We start from the raw sequence: 24,826 nt of genomic DNA, 5'->3' as shown, positions 1-24,826 counted from the left end.
CTTATTTGTGTAACATAAGGAATAGCATGGAGGACATCAGGAGAAGGAAGGGAAAAATGAAGGGAGGGAAATCAGAGGGAGAGATGAACCATGAGAGACTATGGACTCTGAGAAACAAACTGAGGGTTCTAGAGGGGAGGGGTTGGGGGGATGGGTTAGCCTGGTGATGGGTATTAAAGAGGGCACGTACTGCATGGAGCACTGGGTGTTATACGAGAACAATGAATCGTGGATCACTACATCAAAAACTAATGATGTATTGTATGGTGACTAACATAACATAATAAAATAAAATTTCAAAAAAATAAATAAAATAAGGTAGTATTTATGCAAATAAAACTATATTGCATGCTACTTTTGAAGGAAAAATGCATTTTTTGAAATGTTTTATTAATAAGGTCAATTTAATAATTAAGAGATATAATTAATTGTATGCAATGCTGATTATATACAACTTTTGTTTTATTATATCTAACTTGATTGTAACTATGAAAATATCAAGGATGTTTTAAAAAGAAAATAGAGTTGGAGAAGAAGATGTTTTCTATTCAAATACAGTATTTGTGCTAATAATGATTTAGAAGAATGTAGAGAGACCCAAGGTGGTGAAAACCCCCCAAGCACCTGAATAAGTAAGACTTGCTCCCAAAGACTTGCTCTCACTCTGTAAAAGACGGGAGAAAAGGTGTTGGTGAAAGAATAACCATTCATTATTTCCTGAGCTAAAATTTCTGCAGAAGCTCATAGGCTCAGTTTAGAACTTTCTTTCACAAGGTAAAAGAAGCTGCTGTAATGAATTCAGGGATGAGGAAATAATACAAGTAATATTTCTTTCATAGTACTTTCTTATACACATTGCCACAAATTGAAAATATAAACACAGAACCTCTGAGCCATGACATCCAGGTTTCAGCCTTGCCACTACCATGGCTCAGAAACTGCAAAATCCTTTTCCATCCACTGCCAGCCACTTCTGACACAGAACACCCAGCCATGGACAAAAATATGCTGGTGCAGAATGCCAAACTGGCCAAGTAAATTGAGTAATACATTGACATTGCAGCCTGCATGAAGTCTGTAACTGAACAAGGAGCTGTATTATCCAATAAGGAGAGGAATCTTCTCTCAGTTGCTTATAAAAATGTCATAGGAGCCCATAGGTCATCTTGGAGGTTCATCTCAAGTATTGAGCTAATGATGTGAGGTGCTAAGAAAAACAGCAGATGGCTTGAGAATACAGAAAGCGATCTCAGAGGTGTCTGCGATGGTGTACTGTCTCTTTGGAAAAGTTGCTTCACAAGCACAGAGCAAAGTCTTCTGCTTGAAAATGTAAGAAGATTACTAGTGATATTTGGCTCAGGTTGCGGTTGTGGTGACCAGAAAGAGACTATCTATCACAACAAGCACACCAAGAAGCTGTTTAAATCAGAAAAAGGAAATACAACCAAAACATCCTACGGTATTGGGTCTGGGCTCTCATTTCTCTGTGTTTTATTGTGCAATTCTCAACTTCCTGGACAAAGACTGTTCTTTTGCAAAGATAGCTTTCTTTTCCATTTTAATTGAAATATAACTAACATATAATATTGTGTAAGTTTAAGGTGTACAGAATGATTTAATATATGTATATATTGCAAAATGATTATCATAATAAGTTTAATTAACATCTCACATAGTTAGAATATTTTTCCCTTGTGATGAGAACATTTAAGATTTATTCTCTTAGTAACTTTCAAGTGTATGATATTAATTATAGTCATTATATTATACATTATACCCACAAAACTTATTTATCTTATAACTGGAAGTCTGTAGATTTTGATCAGCTTTACCCAATTCTCCCATGCCCCCCCACCCCTACCTCTGGCAACCACAAATTTGACTCTATTTCTATGAGTTTGGTTAATTTAGATTTCACATATACATGAGATCATACAGTATTTTTTCTTTTTCTGTCTGACTTATTTTATTTAGTATGATGCCCTAAAGATCTATACATGGTGTCACAAATGGCAGGATTTCTCTCCTTTTTTATGGCTGAATAGTATTCCGTGTGTGTGTGTGTGTGTGTGTGTGTGTGTGTGTGTGTGTGTACACCACATTTTCTTTATCCATTTATCTATAGATGGACGCTTAAACTACTGAGGCAGCTTTTGATGAAGCCATTGTTGAACTTAATATATTAAGTAGAGTCATACAAGGGCAACTTGGTAATAATGCACTGGCTGAGAAGCAGCTTGGCATGTGGACATAGGATCCACAAGAAGACAATGCAGGAGAAGGAGGGGAAAATTATCATAGAACACTACATCAAAAACTAATGTACTGTATGGTGACTAACATAACAAAATTAAAAAAAAAAAGGAGGGGAAAATTAACCAGACTCCCAACTTTAGTCTATTTTATTCTGAAATTCACACAGTGGATCATTTGTTATCCATAATGCCCTATAAGTAGTTTTTTGTTTACAATTTATGACGTGTATGTTTTTTTAGAACTTTTAAAAAAAAATTTATTGTTGTGTTAATCACATACATTACATCATTAGTTTTTGATGTAATGTTCCGTGACCTCACTGATATGAGGAATTCTTAATCTCAGGAAACAAACTGAGGGTTGCAGGAATGGGGGGTGGTGGGAGGGATGGGGCGGCTGGGTGATAGACATTGGGGAGGGTATGTGCTATGGTGAGCGCTGTGAATTGTGCAAGACTGTTGAATCACAGATCTGTACCTCTGAAACAAATAATGCAATATATGTTAAGAAAAAAAAAAGAAGAAGATAGCAAGAGGAGAAGAATGAAGGGGGGGAAATCGGAGGGGGAGACGAACCATGAGAGACGATGGACTCTGAAAAACAAACAGGGTTCTAGAGGGGAGGGGGGTGGGGGGATGGGTTAGCCTGGTGATGGGTGTTAAAGAGGGCATGTTCCGCATGGAGCACTGGGTGTTATGCACAAACTATGACATGTATATGTTACTTCTATTTGAATTTCTATTTTTCCCCATATGGTTTTTGTGTTTAATATTAGGAAAATAGAACCAGTTAACATTTAGAGATTACCTATTTTCATTTTTTTTTCACATTTAGACTTGATTTGTTTCTCCATTGATTCTGCTTTTGTTTTATCAAGATATTTCATCTTGCTTTAATAAGGTTTTGCTGTTTTTTCATATAGGGTTGCTTAACTTTTATTAATTTTCCTAGATATTTTATCATTTTGTTTGGCTATTGTTAACTAGATTGTTTAGTTTTATTATATTAGGTGTATAATTTAATACAATGAAATGATTATAATAGGTCTATCATTCATTACCACATATAGTTATAATTTTTTTTCTTGTGATGAGAACTTTAAAGATTTACTTTTAGCAACTTTCAAACATACAACACAGTATTTTTTAAATATTTATTTGAGAGTGTGAGAGAGAGTGTGCAACCATAAGTGAGGGGAGGGGCAGAGGGAGAAGGAGAGGAGGAAGCAGGCTCCCCACTGAGCAGGGAGTCCAATGCAGGGCTTGATCCCAGGACCCTGGGATCATGACCTGAGCTAAAAGCAGACACTTAACTGACTGAGCCACCCAGGTGCCCCAAATATACAATACAGTATTAACAATGATAGTCACCATGCTGTACATTCCATTCCATTACTTATTTATTTTATAAATGGAAGTTTATAAATTTTGACCCCCTTTACCCATTTCACCCATCCCTCACCCCCTGCCTCTGACAGCCAACAATCTGTTCTATCTTTGAGTTTGTTTTTTTGCTTTTAGATTGTACATATAAGTGAGATCATATAGTATTTGTCTTTCTTTGTTGGACTTACTTCACCTAACATAATGCCTTTAAAGTTCATCCATGTTGTCACAAATGGCAAGATTTTATTCTTTTTTATGGCTGAATAATATTCCATTCATGTATATGTATCATATTTTCTTTATCCATTTATCCATCAGTGGACACTTAGGTTGCTTATATGTTTTGGCTATTGTAAATAATGCTACAACAAACACAGAGGTGCATATACTTTTCACTTTAGTGTTTTCATTTCTTTCAGATAAATACCCAAAAGTTGAATTTCTGCATCATATGGTTCTGTTTTTTATTTTTTGAAAAACCTCCATACTTTTTTCCATAGTGGCTGCACCAGTTTATATTCCCACCAACAATACACATGGGTTCCCGTTTCTCCATATGCTCACCAACACTTGTTACTTTTTGTCTTTTTGATAATGGTCATTCTAACAAATGTAAGGTGATATCTCATTTTGGTTTTTATTTACATTTCTCTGATGGTTAGTGATGTTGAGCATCTTTTCGCTATCTCTATATCACCTTTAGAAAAATGTCTATTCAGACCCTCTGCCAATTTTGTTTGCTATTGAGTTGTATGAATTCTCTGTATATTTTGGATATTAACCTTTATCATATAAATGATTTGCAAGTATTTTCTCCCATTTGATAGATTGTTTTTTCATTTTATTGATGGTTTGCTTTGCTGTGGAGAGGCTGTTAGGCTTTATTTAGTTCCACTTGTTTATTTTTGCTTTTGTTGCCTTTACTTTTGGTGTCATATACAAAAATCATCACCAGGATTGATATCAAGGAGGGTACTACCTATGTTTTCTTCTAGTTTCATGGTGTCAGGCAAGCCTATGTTCAAGTCTTTAATCCATTTTGAATTAATTTTTGTGTATGGTGTAAGAAAGTGGTCCAGTTTCATTCTTTTGCCTATTGCTGTCCAGTTTCCCAGCACTATTTGTTGAAGAGACTGTCCTTTTCTCATTGTACGTTCTTGGCTCCTTTGTCATATATCAGTTGCCACATATGTGTGGGTTTATTTCTGAGCTCTGTATTCACTTCCATTGATCTGTGTGTGTGTTTATATCAATATATTACTGTTTTGATTAACATAGTTTTGTAATATAGTTTGAAATCAGGGATTATAATCCCTCCTGTTTTGTTCTTTCTCAAGACTGCTTTGGCCATTTGGGATCTTTTGTGGTTCCATACAAATTTTAGGGCTGTTTATTCTGTTTCTATGAAAAATGCCATTGGAATTTTCTTAAAATTGCATTGATTATTTTAGGTAATGTGGACATTTTAACAATATTAATTCTTCCAATTCATGAGTACAGAATACTTTTGCATTTTTTTGTGTCTTCAATTTTTATCAGAGCGTCATAGTTTTCAGTGTATAAGTTTTTCACTTCCTTGGTTAAGTTTATTCCTAGGTATTTTATTCTTTTGAACACAATTGTAAATGGGATTGTTTTCTTAATTTCCTTTTCTGATTTTTTGTTATTAAGTGCAGAAATATGACAGATTTTTGTGTATTGATTTTGTATCTTGCAACTTTACTAAATTTATTCTAAAAGTGTTTTTGTGGGGTCATTAGGTTTTCTATATGTAATATGTTATCTGCAAATAGTGACAATTTTATTTCTTCCTTTCCAATTTGGATGCCTTTTTTTTTCTTTTTTCTTTTCCTAGTTGCTCTGGCTAGGACTTCCAATATTGTGTTGAATCAGAATGGACATCCTTGTCTTATTGCTGATCTTAGAGAACAAGCTTTCAGCTTCTCACAGTTAAGTATGATGTTAGCTGTCGCCATGTCATATATGGCCTTTATTATTTTGAGGCATGTTCCTTCTATACCCACTTTGTTGAGAGTTGTCATCTTCAAGTGGTCCATGTGGGGATGTGGAAATTTTATTAATGTTTTTGCTACATGGTGGCTTTACAGTGGTCTGTGTTAAAACTCCTTCTATGTCTAAGCAAAGAAAACTGATTACAGATTGATTTGTCCTGGTATGGGATAGCGGAGATAACTGGTTTCTATCACAGTTATAGTTATTGTGGGTACTCTAAGGTTTGGAGTACTTCTAAGACTATAGTAGAAGTAGATACCCCATGGATATTACATTTTGAACCATGAGCTACCTGTGGAATACACAATCTCAATATGCAAATCTTTGACTATAGTTGTAGAAGTGTTCCTTTGGACAAAGTTGTAAACCATTTAGTCTAGAGGAGGGCAGAAATTTTTCACATTCCATTATTTGTAAAATTACCCATTGTTTTTGTTCATTATTTTTGTAATACTCATTTTATTTTTGTTTAAATATTTTAAGCAAAGTAAGCATAGACTTATAAGATGCAGTTAAAGTGAAATCTTGATATTCATTTTTTCATATATATCAAATAGAGAAGTAAAAATGTAAAAGACAATAAAAAAGTACTTAACTTTTTTAAGGTTTTTTGCTTTTGTGATATTTAAAAAACTTATTAAACATGCACGTACTATAAAAATAGTTAACAGGGAAATAACAAGATAGTGGCTAGTTTTGTTTAATATCTTATGAAATTTTTATGAACATCCAAGCATAATTAATAATGTGTATCAAGTTGATGTAAGTGGAACAAAAGTTTTATACATGGAGAAAAAATAGAAACATTAACTCTCAGTTTTTCTTTTACTTTATTTTTCAGTTTAATTTTATTTTTTTTATTTATTTATTTTTATTTTTTATTTTTTATTTTTTTAAAGATTTTATTTATTTATTCATGAGAGACACAGAGAGAGAGAGTGAGAGAGGCAGAGGGAGAAGCAGGCTCCCAAGGAGCAGGGAGCCCGATGCGGGACTCGATCCCAGGACTCTGGGATCATGACCTGAGCCGAAGACAGACGCTTAACCATCTGAGCCACCCAGGCGCCCTTCAGTTTAATTTTAATGTTAAGAAATACATTTTATGTTTTTGGATGTCCACATTAGTTTAGAAGGTACTTAGAAGGTACTTTCATCAAGTTTTCCCCCTGCTTTGGGGGTATGCTTTTTTTTTAATCTTATTTTATTATGTTATGTTAATCACTATACATTACATCATTAGTTTTTTGTTCCATGATTCATTGTTTGCATATAACACCCAGTGCTCCATTCAATACGTGCCCTCTTTAATACCCATCACCAGGCTAACCCATCCCCCCAAACCCATCCCCTCTAGAACCCTCAGTTTGTTTCTCAGAGTCCATAGTCTCTCATGGTTCGTCTGCCCCTTTGATTTCCCCCTCTTCATTTGTCCCTTCCTGCTATCTTCTTCTTCTTCTTTTTTTTTTTAACATATAATGTATTATTTGTTTCAGAGGTACAGGTCTGTGATTCATCAGTTTTACACAATTCACAGCCCTCACCATAGCACATAGTGTAACTGGTTTTAATATATATTTTTCACCATCCTTTGCTTTGGCTGTATTTATTGATTTATAATGCTTTGAAATTTTAGTTATTTTAACAAAAATAAGTACTGTTCATAGATGATCTAAAAATTGTCTTATTCATTGGTGAGGAGATGAACATGTGAATATGCTAGAATATCTTTAAGAAATAAATACTGAAAGATTAAGCCAGTAGAATGTTTAGAGCTTAAGATACACATGACTTTTCTGCTGAAACCAAAATGTTGATAGTAGCAGCAGCAGTTGGAGAGGTCCAGGATCCAGTGGGACAGTGATTTTATCAGGGGCATTACACTAATCTGGAATCAGAGTTGAATATGAAGAGTCTTTCCCAAGCATGCGAGTGAGCAACAGGAGGTGAGTGAAATGCGGAATGACTTTGGGCAATAAAGCTGGTGTCATGACATTTTGGATGATGACTTTCTAAACCATGTTTTAAATATTTAAATAGTTGTTGACTAATTAGCAACTTTGGCTTTTTATTTTATGAGATATTAGAGAAAGATCTCTGAGTTATATTTGAAGATTTTATTCTACTTTAAGAGAAAATTCATACCTTATTTTGCATTTTAATTTATAGATGAGATATAAATAAATATCAGGGTTTTAATAAATCAAATAACAGCTTTTACTACAGATTAACATTGGATCTTACAGTAGAAATAATTTTGTAATGAAATACATATAAATCTGTAAGGAACTGAATATACAAATTGACAATTTCCAGGCCATAAATGAAAATAGAACTCTGACTCACAACCTTTTGTAGTAATCAGCTCCAAATGGCAGAACTTGATCAATAAGTGCCAGCTTCCTAATTTTTTTCTTGCTTTAAAAATAGGACTGCTAGAGAAAACCAAATATGCTTCCCTAACCAATCCCATAAAGTTCCCCACTTCTAGTTAACCCTTCTCTAGATTCCTCACACCAACATCTTTTAATCAGGGCATACCTGAAACCTTCCCTTTTTTCTGCTTGAAAACTTTTACACTTCCCTGATGGCCTTTGAATCTCTGCCAAATTCAAGTGATGGTGGCTGACTCCATTGCGGTAGTAATGTCTGAATAAATAGTCTTGCTTGTTCTCATTTGGGTAGTCTTCATTTATTTCCACATCTGGAAATATACATGTATGGGATATTGAAAATTATAAAATCCTAACATTTTAATAATTACTCAATATTAAATAATTGAGTAATTAAGATTTAATAATTTAATAATTACTCAATATTAAATAATCTCATTTAATCTAAGATTTAATAATTACTCAATATTAAATAATCTCATCACTGTAAAAAATTGGTGAGTCTCACCTAGACACTGAAAAGCAGTCCATTCTAAATTAGACAAAGCTTTCTAACCATTTATTGATTTTAAAAAATATAGATTTTCCCAATCACACTTTTAAAAATAACTGAGATCATCTGAAAGTTATTTTAATATATAATTTATAGTGGTCCTTTGAGTCATTAACCCAGGATCATACCTGATAATTTAAAGTTTTATCTAGAAAAGAATTTTGACTTTCAGTTAGTTGGCAAGGAATATCTAATATTTAGATAAGAAATTCAATTTTCTTTTCATAGAAGCCAAGATGATTAGAGTTCAGAGAGCCAGAGGCACTATGCTGTTTCATTTTAATGTATAGCTGAACCAATTCTATTTTTAAGTATATATTTCATTTCAAGAAATTAGATCTGCCTTAAGAGCCATAAACACACTACTGTGTTCATATTTATCATTTTAAACTAATTGCATTAAGTCTGTTCTGTTAAATAACAGAAGCACTTAACTTTATAAAAATCTCCCTGGAGTTTTCTCCTGGACTATTATTTAGTTATGTTCAAACACAAACTGTAATAGACAATGCAAAAAGAACTTCTCTAGGGGCTTTAAGAGACGAAATGGGCGCCTGGGTGGCTCAGTTGGTTAAGCGTCCAACTCTTGATTTCTGCTCAGGTCATGATTTCAGGGTTGTGAGATAGAGCTCTGTGTCTGGCTCTGAGCTGGGGGTTGAGCCTGCTTAAGGTTCTCTCTCTCTCTCCTTTTGCCTTTCCCCTGCACCCACTTCTCCTCTCGCATGCTCTCTCTTTCTCTAAAAAAGAAAAAAAAAGAAGGCAAAGTGAAAAAAATACCTGTTAATGTACATTTCAGTAAGGGAATCCAAGGACTTCCTAATGGTTCTCAACCTTTTCTAGTCTTTTTAATCATCATCATATCAATGCAAACACACATAGTGTTTATTATGTGCCAATTGGTGTTCTAAGAACATAAGAGGTGTGAACTCATGTAATCCTTGTACCAATTCTGGGAGGTGATTTTCCTAGTTTTATGTGGGTAAATTAATTGGCTCGTTGAATGCTTTACTTTTAAATTCTTTTTTTGTTGTTGTTATTCTAAAGATGGAAAGCAGTGAATAGAATATGAACAATAATTAGAAAAAAAATTAAGCAGGAAAGCCACATACACACAAAATGGATTCACATCCACGTCCATTTGCCTGTAAAATTGCCAAATAAGTATGTTTTACATGTAGAGCAGTAAGTTTATTTTCCTCATGCCTTCTTTTAGTTGTATGGTTTCTTAGATCTATGAGTTAGCACTTCTCCAAAGTCCTCTACTTTGACTTTAATATCACTATATCCTTGGGAATACTAAGAATTACATTTTAAGCTTAAGGGATTTGTTGTTTTTAGAGAGCATATAAAACATAACTCAGTTTTTCCCAAGCATTTAACTTTCAAGCTATGTTCATTTGTTATTTAATGTCATTTACAGATTTTTTTTCATTAGTTATTTCTTCAGCTCTTTGATTGTTCTATAATAGGGATATATTGATTATTCCTGTGAATGAGTGATTGAAGCAAAAAAGTTCCTAATTCTATATCCAGAAATCAGGAAATAGCTAACGAAATGAATCAATGTCAAAATGTATTTATTGAATAGAAAGTTGGATGATAATTCAACTCTGCATAGGGATAAATGTGATCATTGAGAACAGTGGAAGTGTTAGATTAATATTTTATTGATTTGTGAAAAAGAACAGGAATGTGGTCATGATCTCTGCTTTTCAAGAGGATATTACTTCTGGCGTGGCTATTTTGATCACAATTAATACTTTAAAGTAATCAGAAAATGATTTTGTGGTGATCAACTAGTTAAAATGTTACTCAAAAATATCTGAAAATTTTGAGTGTGACTGTGGAAAGATCAAGTAGGGCAAGTTGATTTGGTTAGTGATTCATATATAGTTAATACAGGAATGGACCCTAGTAAAAACAGTTATATACTGCATAGTAATGTGTTTAGTCTCAGATATTTCATTCAAATAATCAGGTTAGAACAATTTGTAATGAAACATGTTGCATATTATAGTGGGTTGATTTGTGGTCTCCCCAAAGATATGCCCTAATCCTAACCCTCAGTACCTATGACTGTGAATTTAGAGAAAGGGTCTTTGCAGGTATAATTAAATTAAAGGTTCTTAAAAGAGAGTAAAAAAGAAGTAAGAACTATGTATTGGACAAGTCCATTAAATAGAATACTGTGAAGAGACACTAACATAAGGAAAGATGGGTAAGGTAGGCTAATTCTGTATAATTTTGAAACAATAAACTATGGTTTGGAAATTTATATGAATGAATGAATGGATGAATGAATGAATGAAATGTCCTAAGATGAAGGCATCCTGAATCACCCAGGTGGCCCCTAAGTCCAAAGAAACATCTTTATGTGAGACATGGGATAAAACCATGTGAAGATGGAGGCAGAGACTGGAGTGATGTGTCCACTAGCTGGAAGCTAAGAAAGAATTATGAACAGATTCTTGCTCAGAACTTCAGGAAGCAGTCAATCCTGCCAGCATTGATTTTGGACTTCTGGCTTTTTTTTTTTTTTTAAGTCATCAAGTTGTGAAAATTAGTTAGAACATCTCTAGTAAACTAACACACTTCTGCACAGACTAAAATGTCAGATTGTAAAACTAAAACAGAAAAGTAGTTACAGCATATTGATTTGACAGGAATTAAGTAGAGGATTAACTCTAAATAATGAGTCATCTCTACTTTTATTTCGTATCTATAACAAGCTTAAAAGAATTAATTGAATTTGCAACGGCTCTTGATTTTATGTTATGTTCCAAAACCATTGAAGATAGAGAAATAATATAAATGCATATAGTAAAGTCAAAATTTATAAGCAGAAACTGATTAAAAATGAAAATTAATTTGGAATCCAACCATCTAAAATATCTTGGGGAAATACTTCCTGAAACATAAATATTCAGGGGGAAAGTCACTTGGGAAACCCTTAAATGCTTAAGTAAAATATGCAAGTTATTAACCAAATGGTATTAATTGCTGTGAGATTAAATAGCTAACAGCAAACAACAATATTTATGAACAAAGTCTTTCTAATTTTCAGTCAATTATTGTTTGCATAATTAGTTACAATTTCATCATGTATGTGACAGTTATTTAGTTATTTAAAATCAAGTCAATAGAATTCCATCATATTTTTTGGAGATGATTTTATGCCCTAAATTAGGCTGACTCATAGAAAAATGCTCCAAATTTATCTATTTAAACTTACCAAACATCTATTTAAAAGAGCAACTAACTGATATAATTTAGGTCCGATACTTTATCCTCTTAAAATGTATTTTAGAAAACGATTAAGTAGTATTTAAAAAAATTCTACCCAAATTATACAGAATCTGGATAGTTACTGTCACTGCCAACTATTCTCAGAATGAATATATCTAAATCCCAGAATTTTTACTTATTCATAAACTTTGCAGAGGATAGAGTTCTCATTAAACAAATAAAGTGTGGCATCAAGCCAAGGGGATGAAAAGAATTAAAATCTCACTTTGGATAAATGTCTAATTAATCACTGTTGACTAATTAATTCAACCCTTTTATTTCTATTATAAGCTTTTCTAACTTGATATTAAAATATATAACAAACAGAGTTTCAAGAATATATTTTGAAAGATGCTGTGTCAAAGTAAAGGTTATCTCCTGATGAGATTTTTAACTAATTACAGAAAAGTTCAGCAGAGGTTTAGTATGAAAAAACTTCACTGTAAATATGTTTGGTAATGCTACAACTCATTTTGATGTGCTACTGAGTAAAATAAGTTTGTAAGGCAATATGGAAATATGTTTTAGTAACTCAAGTTTCTCTTTATCAAAACATTGTATTAAACTTTATTCTGTAAAATTTTTATTACAGATGAAAGTAGGTATGTCAGGAAACTATTAGACATGTTTTAGTGTTAGATCAGTTTTGGATTTGATTCCTTGCCCCACAGTATTGAATGAGCTAACCAATGTAAAGCACATCACATAGTAAATGAAACAGATAGGTACTCGATGAATCCTATTTAATTTTACATATAAAATTTTATTTTTTAATTCATTGTTACTAGATGTTTTAAAAACTTTGGGGGGTACCCATTCTCTCATTTTAAAATCTGGAAAAATATTTGAAGATATTAGTGGATTTTAATGAATCTGTTATCGAAAATATATATCTTTTTCACATTTATTAATTAGAAAATTGGCATGGATTAGAGTTCATATGTGTTCTCTATGATAGGATAAAGAGCTGGCTCATTTCTGATATTTTCTTAAGTGATGTCAACATCAGGATGTGGATATTCATAAATACTTTTGCCTTAACTTTCCTGCTTTCTTCATCTCCACCAACCTTCACCTTCATACTATTTTAACAACCCAGCCCCACAAACATACAATGGATTTTGTCTTTTAGAATTGCTGTCTTTTGAAATTGTTAGAAGCAGAGTTTTCTTTGCCTGCTGTGTTCACTGAATCTGATCTCATGGAGACTTCTAAGGCCTTGATCGCTCTTTCTTTCTTTCTCTCTCTCTCTCTCTTCTGTCTCTCACTCTCTCTTTCCTGTTTTTCGTTTATTATTTTTACTAATTTATTGGGCCTTTCCTATCTTTACTTTCTTCTCATTTTTAAAACATATCATACGATCAATATGAGCTACACTGTTTCTATTGCAATCAATAGGAAAAACAGGTAAGACTGATTAAGGACCCCCCAAAAAGGGGGGGATAAATAATAACTATAGAAAAGGCAGGTTTTAGCAACCTGGAAATTGATGGTTTATTCAATAGATGGCACTAAAACAATTGATCAAACGGTGGGAAAACAAACTAAAATATTTAATTTATTTTTTTTTAGAGAGAGAGTGAGAATGTGTGCATGCGGATGCATGCCTGTGGGAGAGAAGGGACAGAGGGAGAGGGAGAGAGAGAATCTTAAATAAGCTCTATGCCCAGCACGGAGGCCTACACGGGGCTCGATCTCACGATGCTGAGATCATGACATGAGCCAAAATCAAGAGTTGGTTGCTTAACTGACTGAGCCACCCAGGTACCCATAAACTACTGAATTTAATTTATATTTTATTTTTTCATAAAAATAAATTGAAGATCAAAAAAGTAAAAATAAATTGAAGATCTACTTATAAAAGCAAGTCTATATCTCTAAAAAGAATTATAGGAAAATCTTCATAAAGTTGAGGTAGAGAAGAATTTCTTACAGAAAGGACAAAGGAGAAATAATATATCTTACAACCTTAAGTTTTATATTTATATATATCTGTACCACAAAATACCATAAATAGGGTTCAAAGCAAGCTGCAGATTAAACATTAGTAATATATACAACTGACAAAAAGTTGATAACCAGAGTATGAAAATAATTTCTACAAATTGAAAAGAGAAAACATAGAATGGAAAATTGGCTAAGAATATTGTATCAGTCAGGGTTCAGTAGGAACAAAGGGGGATTTGGAGAGAGTTCAAGACGTGGACTATTTACAAAGGCAAGGGCAGGATTTAGGAAATCAACTAGGGACAGACCAGTTCTGTAGGGCCAGCAGAAGAAGAAAGAAAAATGGAGTAAAGGAAGAGAGAAGTTACCAGAACACAAAAAAATTAAGAAGGCCTCCTGACTGGAGCTGTAGCCTCTGGCAGAGGGACACAACAACCCACAGCAACCAGCAAAGAGAATGCCAGTGGGACAGTGGGACAAATATCTAATATCACTTCCTTCCTAATCTCTGGATTTTCTGCTGATATTTCCCATTGGGAAAAGCAACCTGGAAGTCAGAGGGATGGAAGTCAGCACCCAACTTGCCCAACCAAATCTCCAATTAAGGGTGGCCAAATCTAAGTTTCTAAGAGTCTAAAATTTTGTCCCAATGGATGATGACAGGAATTCTGTCACAAATAAATTTAAATCAAAAGGACTGATTTGGGTGTATGTTGTAAATAGGGTGTCAGGTTGTTTGCCAATAAAAATATCTGTGGCTGAGGTTAGAGCTCCAACATTAGCCTATAGGCAGGACTTCTAATTTAAGCAATTACTATGGGCCCTTTGTGTCAGTAGTTATGTTGTTTGAAGATGGGCAAGCTGGTGAGATCTTTGGTGTGTATTAACCAAACCAGATGAGAAAGAGGGGTTGGGGGAGAAGAGGGAGAGATGAAAAGAACATATCATAAGCTAGTTAGTTGAGGAATGAAAGGCCATAGAATGGTAAGAAAGACATATTCTCTCGTTGACATAGGACACATTTAAGACATAATAGAGAATGTGTATCCCATATGTAAGCTTTATGAATTCGGTTCATAAAACAGAAGTTGGCTGTTCTGAAAAAGCCCAGCATTATATATTCTATAATTATAAGCCATATCTAGTCTTACTGCGAATGATGGTGTCAACTGTGGATCAGTTAGTAAAACTTTAGAATGCACTGCTAATACCATGTTGCCATATTATCACTATGATGTATGATCTAAGCTATTCTTTCTTACTTATCAAAGTGGAATTTATCAAGTACATTTGATGTAATATTTTGATACTTGAGAATCTTTCTAAACTTACAGGATTTTGAATGACTTGGACCACTGCCAACCCCCGTGGTAATCAAAGGGTGATGAAGATTGAGTTTTGTGCAGAAGCATCTAATTTCAGTAGGGAACAATAATAAAATAGTATCTCATTGGACAGGTAGTGGGAACTGCCTTGCTTAAAGAAAGGGCTTTATAGTGGAGGTAGCTATATACCTTCTTAGTTACCTAATTGATATGCATGGCAGAGAACAGTGTGCACTAAACAAGTGGAAGAAACACTTCATCATCTTATTGCAAAACCCTTCCATAAGATATTCTTTTAATTAAATCTTTAGCATGATATTATATGGAGATCATTTCTGTAGTTGATTAATTAGGTACTTTTCGGGGGGAGAGGAGCAGTTTCTTTGAATAGTGGTAATCACGTAAAAATCTTAGCCGTGGCTTAGACTTGTCTTTAACTGGAGTACTATTAATGTTGTGTGACACAGAAGGAATCGAAGCTAGAAGATTCAAAACAGCAAGAGCAAATCCTACTCCTCCCTGTAGCTGGTATAAGATGAGCAAGAATGAGCATAAAACTGGCCGCTGGCCTGAGTAGAGAACTTTTCCAGAATGTAGTAAAAATCAGAGTAGAGCAAGTCACTCCAACCTGCTGGACTTGCTAAAAATGTCAGAAGGGATTTCATCTGTTTTGAGAAAGGATAGGCCCTTTTCACAGGGTTTCTTATGAGAACCAGGGAGAGACTCTATTTAACATTGAAGTTGCAAAAAAAGAGGAAAAATTAATAATGACACTAGTTAGTAATGATACTAGTTAGTGTTGATACTAGTTAGTTATGATACTAGGGGATAATGGTATTCCTTAGTAACTCCATCTCTTCCATGCATATTAGAAACATAGAGTGTTTCAGGTATTGTCCTTATCACAGAATAGCAGGAAGTTGGTGTTGGGATCATTTCTATAAAATTCATGACAAGCACAGCCTGAGCTTTTCTAGAATACCTACTGTGAAAGGGCATTTATTTATTACCTTTTAAGACTGCTCACTCTTATTTAGGGAAAGGTTTGATTTTAGATTTTTCTCTCTTGTGTGTCTCCATAGGACTTCTACCCAGTATCCTTGGTTTGATCTACGTGAACCATAATAAAAAAAAAAAATGTCAATTCCCCCTTCCACAGGATAACCTCTCTATATTTAAGTCATCATGCTTTTTGAGATTATTTTTATCTTGGGTTGTCTTTTGTACCACATGGGAAATGAAGCTTATGGGCAGGGCTGGCCTTAAACAAAATTGTTCATCAGGGAGTATTTGTCTTTACTAACAACTGTCTAGGGCATCCACACAGGTACATCTTCTTGGTCCCACTGATTGCCATGTCCCACTTAAGGTACAGTCTTGTTGCCACCTAGTTACCAACAACTCCATCCATCCCAGCACTCACTGGTCAGCTGAAGCCATAACATTCTTTTGATACTAGCTATCCTACCATTATTCTTATTATTTATTTTATAGGTGTTTTTGTGTTTTTATTCTGTACTTAAAAGTCTTAAGAGTAGGGAAAAGCTATATTTTCTTGGTCTCATCATTAATGATCATTTTCAATTTTATAATAGCTAACATTTATTATGTTCTTACCATATGACAATGTTCTAAGCCTTTACAGAAATTAACATTTCAAAGTAACCTCATGAAATAGGTAGTATTATGTCCACATCTTACTTATAAGGACACGTAGGCATTTAGAGATTAAACAGTTTTTTCAAGATTACACACATAAGTACCGGAACCACTGTTTGAACCTGGGCAGTCTGGCTCCAGTGCTTACTCTTATAACCACTACGTTACTTTGTCTCCCCAAATCTAAAACAGGAACTTTAATTGGCTCTTACATACTGTCCTTGGATGTGTTAATCTGTGCCCATTTTTAAGTGTCACTTAGATACCATGTATATCTCCTACACTTCATTCATATCTTTATTTTGAACTGCAAAGTGTGTGACTTGATATAGAAGCACTATTACAATGTCAAACTTAAATTATCCCAAAACAAGTTAATTATTTTCCACTCAAAACCCTGCCTGGTCTTATGTTCCTTCTTTCATTAAATGCAATCATCTTACATCAATTTTCCCAAACTAGAGATTAGGTTTCCTCATAGATTTTTCCTATTCCCATGTTCTACCACCTCTAATTAATCTTAAAGTCCTATAAATTCTACTTCTTCAGTATTTTTCTACAGAGCCATTTGCTCTCCATTTTTACTGTTATTACTTTAGTTCATGTTTTCATAATTTTTCACTTGGGCTATTATAGTTCTAGCCCCAGGAAAGTCCTCTTCTCAAATGTTGCTCCCTTCCAATGGATCTACCATAGCACAGCCAGGGAACTTTATAAAATGTAAAAGTAATTCTGTCATATGCCTGTTTGGAATGCTTAAATATCTCCCTAACTCTTTCAGGATAAAAACCAGACTACAGCAAATCAAACAAAGCCTTCATAATTTGGCTTTGTTAATTTTTCCAGCCTTACATATTGTCATACATTCTTAAGCAACCTGCTATATGCTATATTCTCTGCCTAGGATGACCTATCCCTCATGGCCTGTCTTTGACTGACTCTTAATTTTTTGAAGATTTGTTCAAATATATTGCCTTCCTTTGGAACTGTTCCCTATAGCTACCTACACTCTGATTAGGTTCCCTCATCTTTACATATGTACATCTTGTTTCTTCTGTATGATTTTGGCAGTAAAGTAACAGTTGATTCTTACTTTTTTCCTATTTTCCTGATGGCCTGTGAGTTTCTTCAGGGCAAATGTTACACTTGCTATTGTTGTAGTCCCAATATTTAGCACAGTGCATGGGTAACAGTGGACCTACAACAAAACTTAGCTGGATAAATGTCAATAACGCCTCCCAGTCTATTAACAGAAATAAGAGAGCTGAAGGCCAAGATGAGAAAATATTTTGTTTATGTGCTAGATCTCACTGTTTGAGGAGTTACCTGGAGCATGATCTTAACATGAATTCTAAGGCAACATTTAGGCTCAGTGGAAATATGGTGGAATTTATTATTGATGTTTATTATGGGCCTGGTAGGAAATAGGGAGAAATAGCATTTTCCTACCTTCATACTGTTCCAACAATATTTTTCGTTAAGATTTGCCTTCAGATAGGAAATTGTCAAAGATTAAGAAGATGTTAATGTTCCCTAAAGTTAATTAAAAAATAATGAATTCTTTGAGACTTATTCCAAGGGCTGGAAACTTGCCTTTGTCCTTCAAATTATACCACTGCTTCAAACAATAGGAAGCAGTATAGTGGGGTAGTTAAGTTCTAGGGTTGAGGTGTTAGTCAGTGTTAGTTCAATACTTTATTTTACCTCTTATTATTTGCTTGATCTTGGGCAAGTAACTTAAACTCTCCTGGCTTCAGTTTCCTCATCCAGAAAATGGGAGTAATAGCACTAATACCTGCTATTATAATTCTGTTGTATCTCTACAAGCATGTCCTATTGATAGACTTAAACTCAACACAGCGTTATAGGTTAAATCAAATTACATGTACTATTGGTAGGTATACTTAGCTTACATAGTGTGGGACTTCACCATAGCTTGCCTTTATGTAATGCAGGATGCAACTGACTCACAGTGGAGCTGAGTAGTTCTAAGCAGATCAGTTTACATCATGCAATGCGTGATGTAGGCAGATGATGATAAGTATCACTATTGAGTTCCTTCTTCATGCTGGGTATGGTTTAGGTCCTTTATACATCTGCTAAAATAATATGTGTAAAAATCTTAGTACAGTGTTTAACACATTGACATATAGATATGCTACTAACAGCATTATTTATAATTTTCCCAAAAACTAGTTTGAGAAAATGGATTTATAATTATATATGTTAATCTAGTCACTATGGTTAGCAAAGGCATAGTCAATGCCTCATATTTATTAAGCACTTTGTATGTGACAGATACTGATTCTAACTTCAGTAATTCCTAGAGCATCTGTTACCTCAGGTAACCCTTATGAGATCATGTGATACTTCCAAACAATGGCAAATGAACACAATGCCCTGGTTAAATTGAATATGATGACACGTTACTAAGAAGAGTTAATGTGAATGATATTCTAAGAAGGAACTTGGGGATAGAAGCTCATCTTTGTGGAAAACTTCTCTTGTGGCCACTATACTAATACACTATGTACTAATTTCTCACAAAGATCAGGATTTTAAAGGAGTGTGAAATTACCAGAAGGAATGTATTTCTTACCCACATTTTTGGCTCTTTCTTAGAGCAGGGAAAGGCATCTTAGGGAGTCTGGACCTATCCTTTAGAGCCAAATTTCTACATGCCTGAAAACTAAGCTTGATAGGTTTCAGCCTCAAGAAAAGCTGAATACTTGATCATGCAGACACTGAGCCCGCGATATCTCACAAAACAAGTGTTTAAACCAGGCTTTTCAAAACAATAATGAAGTGTGTTTAGCAGCTCTTTTATTTCATTTTAGAGTTGTTAAAAGAATATTAAAGTAAAACCATGGAAATGAGACTCATCTGTATAAGCATGTTTAAGTAGGGATTACATAGAGATGAGTTATCTGAAAATATCTGCACTTCTAAGCATTCAAATGTGGTTCTTAGTCACTGATCCCAAGTTAAATTTGATTGCACTGGGATCAGGCTTTTATCCTTTATTTTCAATAACAAAAATCACACCCAGCAGTATGACAGCTAAAGCAGCCCTGAAAATTAAGTATTTTGCTGAGAAGAAGGAAAGCCTCATAAGTGGGCTAGGTTAAGGTTTTTTTTTTTTAATTTTTTTTTTTTTTTTTTTAAGAACCACATAGCTTATTTTCTTCTTAGCATTTGGTGGTTTGAGGACTAGAGGGCTGTGGAGCCGAATGTGCTGCAGTGGTTAATTTAAAGTTCTAAGGAAGTTTAAATCAGCATGCATTTTTCATCACAGATAGGTTAAAAGGTTTTTAAAGTATTCTACTTATTCATAGACAGCTGGAATTCAGTAGGCTTGCATATCTGCCAAGACTTTAGCAAATATCATCACCAATTTGGCCCTGTAAAGGACAGCACTAGAAATTCTCTACACTTTTTCTATCTGGAAATAGACTGCAAATTTTATGGCAACTTTAGCTGTGAACTCTTCATTTCAAGGCTCTACATCTTCATTTTAATATGCATTGCTGTTCTTTATGTGTGTGCCCAAGGAATACTAAATTCATGGTAGGCTGTGAATGACACAGGTCATTGTAGCTCGCTTCAAATTGAGACTACTTTTTCTACTCCTGACCACAGAGAGCACAAGTGTAGTTTTTATTCCTACTACTTTTATTTCTCCATTTGGGCCACAGCAGATTGGTTTTTACCAAAAAGAAATTATACTTTTCATGGTCTTGCTGCCATGTATGAATATGTATCCTCTGTATGTATTGTCTAATCAGTGCATTTATTGATATCAATGTTGCCTTTTTATTCAAAATGAGAATGGTTTGATAAATAGAGGCATGTGGAAAAGTAGAAAAAAAAAGTCAAAATAGAGGGGTGGTTCATATAGCTGTGAGACATTGTTATCCCCTGGTGTCTTATAGAAAGCCTGCCACCTCAGACCTACTGTTGATAAAATAATGACACGTTATCAAAACTACACCATTGAGTTAAAATGGTTGATGTCAAACTAATTCTACCTCACCAGGTATTTCTTCCCATTTATAATACTCTTTTTAAAATAAAAAAGAGTCCACAAATTTAGATGTGTATATAATAGGGATGATATACAATTGTACTTCAAGCTGACTGCAAGCAATCTGTCAAAAAACAAAGCTAAATTCTGAATAATAAAATCCACCATATGATTGATATCTTGCATTAAAGTATGAGTTGAAGAAAGCAATTTTGTTTATGGAAAAGTCTTGGCTTGGCACATTTTTCATGTCACATAAAGATGGAAATCTTACCTTATGGTTGTAGATTACAGTTATATTTCAGCTTCTGTAATTGTAAAAGGACAGGCATCTGTTTTAAAATAAGAACCATTTTCTTCTGATAAAAATGAGCTCATTTTAATATAGTTCTTTTTTCCAATACATATGATATTCTCCTTTGCTTTCATTCCCATGTTAACTCTTTTGTGACTCTTTACTGTTGTTTAGTAAACAAAGACACCTTCTAAGAATTTTCAGAGTTTTGATATTGGGGCACTGCATGGTATAAACAATGATTTAAAGATATAAAGCATTTACTTAACATTTAAGAGTTTTGCAAATCGAAGAAAACCGGGTCAGCATGTTCTCATTTTTCTGCGTAGGAGAGAAATGAGTGGTGATGTTAAAAATCTTGTATAACTTCCTAAGCTTATCACTTTCCGATTTCTTTGTACTAACTACTTTTTAAATTAAACTTTCTAAAGATGCACAGTATTTTATAGGTTACAAAATGCTAACACATACATCATTAATCCTCATCTGTCCTTTGAAGTAAGAAATAATATTGTTACTATTTTTATGTTCCTATTTTGTATATTAGGAAACTGAGGCTCAGTGAGGTTAAGTCATCTGCCCAAAGCTGATCTAGAATTTAGTATATTCAAGTCTTTTGATGTAATAGAATCCTAAATGATTTACTTGCCTTCTGACTAAAATATGGCTAGACCAAGTGTAGCCTTGGAGTTAAACTACTTTGTCCCAACTAGAACTAAATTTAATAAAAAATGTTTTTGCTGTTTTTGTGTTTTTATAGGAGAGCACATAGGTCAGATAAGAGAATAGGAATTGGAATTGAAAGGGATGGAAAAGATAAATATGTTTTCATTCTACAAATAATTAATGTTGAATAAATATTGAGCAAAAATGGGTGTCAGTACTATAACAAACCTGTGTAAGATTTGTGAAAGTTGAGCAGTATATTCTCTCTTTGGATTATCTTTGTTTCCCATGCAGAAGTTTCTTTCTTAGGTAAAGGAGATTAGCTAAATCTGGATTCATCCTGGTGTTATTCAGGGGCTGAATTTCTCTTTCTGATATCACAACTTCATGTCCTTTCCTGCCTTCTGATTCCCTGTGGGGTAGGCTGGTTCTAAAAGGGTTCCCAGGGACAGATTCCCGATTTCTGGAATTCTCTCCACTTGTGTGGGGCCTGCCCCTAGTAACTTGCTTCAAATGAAATAGAGTATGACAAAAGTGTCAGATGCCATTTCTGAGATAAGGCTATAAAAGACTGACTTCTGTCTTTCCCTCTCTTGCTCACGCCTCCCTCTTTGGCAGGCTTGGATAAAGCCAAATCAGCTGAGTTGGTGGACACTTTGATGGCAGCCTAGTGAGAGACCTTGAGCTGGAGAACCTAGCTAATCTGGGTCCAGATTCCTGACCTACAGTATTTGTGAGAAAATACATATGTGTTTTTTTTTAAGTAGCTAAATTTTCTGGTAATTTGTTACCCTCCTAGATATTCTGTGTCACATCATCTTATTTTAATGAAAGCTTATTATCTGAAACAATCTTAATGTGTTTGCCATTTATTACATCTTTCTTCAATTAAAATGTAAATCTTATAAGAATTGGGACCTTTTTTGTTCATCTTTAGTTCCCCTAGTCTAGAAGAGCACTTGGCATATAGTTACTGGTACTCAGTAAAATTATTGGTTGAATGAGTGAATGGACACATTTTGCTTAGAGTTTTCTCTTTAGGTCCTTGTTACTGTGTCTCTCTAAAATAGACAAACGGCTTAGGGCAAGAGCATTGGCCTTTTCTCTCTATCTTTACCTACTCAAGGATTATTTCTCAAAAAAATTTTAACCTGCTGCTAAACTCCCTTCTAACAACTGTTTTACTATTAACTTCTCCATGTCCAAAAGTCTTCATTTTCATTTTGCATAAAATTAGGTAAAAACAAAACAAAACAAAACCTGATTCTTTGACATACAGTACATTTTCACATTTGCTTTTCTCTGGATTCTGAGCTTGTGTTCACTGGTATTTTGATAGAGCAACATATCTGTGGTATTAAAATTGTTTTATTTTCTATGTTGTTTCATTGTGAAAGGTGTTAGCTTCTTTAGAGAAATTCTCAGAAGTGAAAATAAGAAATATCTCCTCTCTCTCTGTCTCTCTCTCTTTGTTTCTCTTATTTGGTTTCCCTAAACTACTGCCGATTTCATAAAAGGTAGGGAACTTCTGGCTTTTGGACCGTATCTTGTCTTGGCTTCATTTCATCCAGGCTTCTGAGCAGTTTTGCAATTGTCACTGATGTAGAAGCTCATAACATAAAGCTCTTCTCTTTTTCTTTCATTTATTGTAAAAACCTCTTAGGGTTTAAAATTACAGTAGTTAAAAAGTTATAAACAATAGGTTCAGAGTTCAAAAAGTATTGATGGTTGCAGTCTAGAGTTGTATCAAAAGTAAGTATCAAATGTATTGTTATATATCTTTGCTCATCACGTCAGAAGCTTGCTAAGGGATACATAACTAATCCCGCATACCTTCATTTTAACAAATGATTTCTATTGTTGATGATTATATCCTCAAAAACCAAAATATTCAGCTGCCAGTGAAGTAAGGCAATTAAAGTTTATAGTCACCTCGTGTCTAATATTATTAACTACTTTTGAAATCTAGAGTAATTAACTAAAAATTCCAGTCAATAAATTTGACACACACAGTCCTGTGTGTTAGGGCAAGGTGTTTGGTGGGAGAGCAGGAGAGGCAAAGCAAGTTGGGAAAAGGAGAAGACAAATAAACATAGACCTAAAAGTCTTTTTAAATATTTTCAGTAGACTAAAGTCCTAACAGTCGTCTAGTGAGTGGGGAATTTAAGAACTCACTTTATAGAGGGAAAAGACAAGACAAGATAGGAGAGAAAGTGAAATAATATTTATAGAGTACTCATGATATGCTGGATACTATGCATTTGATCATATTACAGTCTTAAAAGGTACATTTCACTATCCCTGAGTAGATCCAATTCTGTCTTCTTACAACAGAGCCAGAGCTGAAGGATAACACAAATGGTCTTTCTCTAACTTCAGCCTCAACCAAGGCCTTAACCAACTGTGAGTTAGCTTACTTTCCTTCTGACCCAAATAGGATTTCAGACTTTCTGTGCTTTAAGTCTCTCACTCTTTCCTTCCCACATTACTCTCGGTTGATGATTTTGTGTCTTGCTTCAGGGGGAAAATGGAAGCCACTAGACATTGCCTACTTCATTTCCCAATCCCCCCCACCCATTAATTTGATGTCATCTATCCTTTCCTCCCTCTCTCCTGTTAACCTGCGTAAATTACATCTCTTTCCATCATGTGAATTACATACTTTCTTGCCTTTTCAGAAACTAAGCTATCAAATACACCCTTTCTCTCCTTTATTTTCAGCTTATTTCTCTGAATGGAACTCTTCTTATTAGCAATTAAATATGCTACATGCAAGTATCTCTTCAATATATTTTAAATATATCATTTCAATATGTTATAAATGTATTTATACATTATTTTACATGTTTTATTAATTACAAATCCACAGAACATTAATAATTATTATTTCCTCTACTGAGGAAAATAATTATTCCCCTCCTCGTATAAGCACACTGTTATTTTTTTCATCTTAAAATCACCCTCCTTAGCTCCCTTATGCTTCCAACTATTGCCCTATTTCTGTCTTTCTTTCATAGCAAAACAAAGA

The 24,826-nt window shown here is 34.0% G+C and overlaps 1 pseudogene; it reads left to right on the top strand.

The window, feature by feature from the left end:
• The first annotated feature begins 993 nt into the window (after window positions 1-993).
• Window positions 994-24,826, top strand: part of LOC141373216 (14-3-3 protein zeta/delta-like) — a 37,953-nt pseudogene continuing 14,120 nt past the window's right edge.

Source organism: Callorhinus ursinus, unplaced genomic scaffold (genome assembly GCF_003265705.2).
Source record: "Callorhinus ursinus isolate GAN/ISIS: 27379988/994484 unplaced genomic scaffold, GSC_fseal_2.0 scaffold8, whole genome shotgun sequence".
In the NCBI taxonomy this organism is placed as follows: Eukaryota; Metazoa; Chordata; class Mammalia; order Carnivora; family Otariidae; genus Callorhinus; species Callorhinus ursinus.
Note: the sequence above shows the minus strand (reverse complement) of the source record. Positions and strands in the feature narration are given on the sequence as shown.